Source organism: Lytechinus variegatus, chromosome 18 (genome assembly GCF_018143015.1).
Source record: "Lytechinus variegatus isolate NC3 chromosome 18, Lvar_3.0, whole genome shotgun sequence".
In the NCBI taxonomy this organism is placed as follows: domain Eukaryota; kingdom Metazoa; phylum Echinodermata; class Echinoidea; order Temnopleuroida; family Toxopneustidae; genus Lytechinus; species Lytechinus variegatus.
The window spans coordinates 11,857,908-11,860,964 of record NC_054757.1 but is presented as its reverse complement, the minus strand read 5'-3'; positions in this window follow the sequence as shown (position 1 = coordinate 11,860,964).

Here is a 3,057-nt window from a genome sequence, read left to right as displayed (position 1 = left end):
AAGTACCTTAAAATAAAAAAAGTAATGACTGGGCGTTCCGTTCACCTACAATTTAAGGGACTGGCCCGGTAGGCTCATCATTCACAGGACACCATCTCCCAGACAAATATTAACTACATTCATACAAGTACCTAAAATTTTAAAAAAGTATGACTGAGCGTTCCGTTCACCTACAATTTAAGGAACTGGCCCGGTAGGCTCATCATTCACAGGACACCATCTCCCAGAGAAATATTAACTACATTCATACAAGTACCTAAAATTTAAAAAAAAAGTATGACTGGGCGTTCCGTTCACCTACAGTTTAAGGGACTGGCCCGGTAGGCTCATTATTCACAGGACACCATCTCCCAGACAAATATTAACTACATTAAAACAAGTACCTTAAAATAAAAAGTAATGACTGGGCGTTCCGTTCACCTACAATTCAAGGGACTGGCCCGGTAGGCTCATCATTCACAGGACACCATCTCCCAGACAAATATTAACTACATAAAAACAAGTACCTTAAAATAAAAAAAAGTAATGACTGGGCGTTCCGTTCACCTACAATTTAAGGGACTGGCCCGGTAGGCTCATCATTCACAGGACACCATCTCCCAGACAAATATTAACTACATTCATACAAGTACCTTAAAATAAAAAAAAGTAATGACTGGGCGTTCCGTTCACCTACAATTTAAGGGACTGGCCCGGTAGGCTCATTATTCACAGGACACCATCTTCCAGACAAATATTAACTATATTCATACAAGTACCTTAAAACAAAAAAAGTAATGACTGGGCGTTCCGTTCACCTACAATTTAAGGGACTGGCCCGGTAGGCTCATTATTCACAGGATACCATCTCCCAGAAAAAATATTAACTACATTCATACAAGTAAAAATGAAGAAGTAATGACTAGTCGTTCCGTTCATCTATAATTTAAGGGAATGGCCCGGAAGCCTCATCATTCACAGGACACCATCTCCCAGACAAATATTAACTACATTCATACAAGTACCTACATTTTTAAAAAGTATGACTGAGCGTTCCGTTCACCTACAATTTAAGGAACTGGCCCGGTAGGCTCATCATTCACAGGACACCATCTCCCAGACAAATATTAACTACATTCACACAAGTACCTTAAATTAAAAAAAGTAATGACTGGGCGTTCCGTTCACTACAATTTAAGGGACTGGCCCGGTAGGTTCATCATTCACAGGACACCACCTCAGAGAGAAATATTATCTACATTCATACAAGCACCTAAAAAAAGGAAGTCTGACTGTGCTTTCTGTTCACCTACAATCTAAGGGGCTTGCCCGGTAGGCTCATCATTCACAGGACACCATCTCCCAGACAAATATTAACTACATTAAAACAAGTACCTTAAAATAAAAAGTAATGACTGGGCGTTCCGTTCACCTACAATTTAAGGGACTGGCCCGGTAGGCTCATCATTCACAGGACACCATCTCCCAGACAAATATTAACTACATAAAAACAAGTACCTTAAAATAAAAAAAAGTAATGACTGGGCGTTCCGTTCACCTACAATTTAAGGGACTGGCCCGGTAGGCTCATCATTCACAGGACACCATCTCCCAGACAAATATTAACTACATTCATACAAGTAACTTAAAATAAAAAAAGTAATGACTGGGCGTTCCGTTCACCTACAATTTAAGGGACTGGCCCGGTAGGCTCATTATTCACAGGACACCATCTTCCAGACAAATATTAACTATATTCATACAAGTACCTACATTTTTTAAAAAGTAAGACTGAGCGTTCCGTTCACCTACAATTTAAAGAACTGGCCCGGTAGGCTCATCATTCATAGGACACCACCTCCGAGAGAAATATTATCTACATTCATACAAGTACCTAAAATTTAAAAAAAAAGTATGACTGGGCGTTCCGTTCACCTACAGTTTAAGGGACTGGCCCGGTAGGCTCATTATTCACAGGACACCATCTCCCAGACAAATATTAACTACATTCACACAAGTACCTTAAATTAAAAAAAGTAATGACTGGGCGTTCCGTTCACTACAATTTAAGGGACTGGCCCGGTAGGTTCATCATTCACAGGACACCACCTCAGAGAGAAATATTATCTACATTCATACAAGCACCTAAAAAAAGAAGTCTGACTGTGCTTTCTGTTCACCTACAATCTAAGGGGCTTGCCCGGTAGGCTCAACATTCACAGGACACCATCTCCCAGAAAAAAATAACTACATTGATACAATAACCTAAAAAAGGAATTGACTGGGCGTTCCGTTCACCTACAATTTAAGGGACTTGCCCGGTAGGCTCATCATTCACAGGATACCATCTCCCAGACAAATATTAACTACATTCATACAAGTAACTAAAATTTTAAAAAAAAGTATGACTGGGCGTTCCGTTCACCTACAGTTTAAGGGACTGGCCCGGTAGGCTCATTATTCACAGGACACCATCTCCCAGACAAATATTAACTACATTCACACAAGTACCTTAAATTAAAAAAAGTAATGACTGGGCGTTCCGTTCACTACAATTTAAGGGACTGGCCCGGTAGGTTCATCATTCACAGGACACCACCTCAGAGACAAATATTATCTACATTCATACAAGCACCTAAAAAAAGGAAGTCTGACTGTGCTTTCTGTTCACCTACAATCTAAGGGGCTTGCCCGGTAGGCTCAACATTCACAGGACACCATCTCCCAGAAAAAAAATAACTACATTGATACAATAACCTAAAAAAGGAATTGACTGGGCGTTCCGTTCACCTACAATTTAAGGGACTCGCCCGGTAGGCTCATCATTCACAGGACACCATCTCCCAGACAAATATTAACTATATTCATACAAGTACCTTAAAATAAAAAAAGTAATGACTGGGCGTTCCGTTCACCTACAATTTAAGGGACTGGCCCGGTAGGCTCATCATTCACAGGACACCATCTCCCAGACAAATATTAACTACATAAAAACAAGTACCTTAAAATAAAAAAGTAATGACTGGGCGTTCCGTTCACCTACAATTTAAGGGACTGGCCCGGTAGGCTCATCATTCA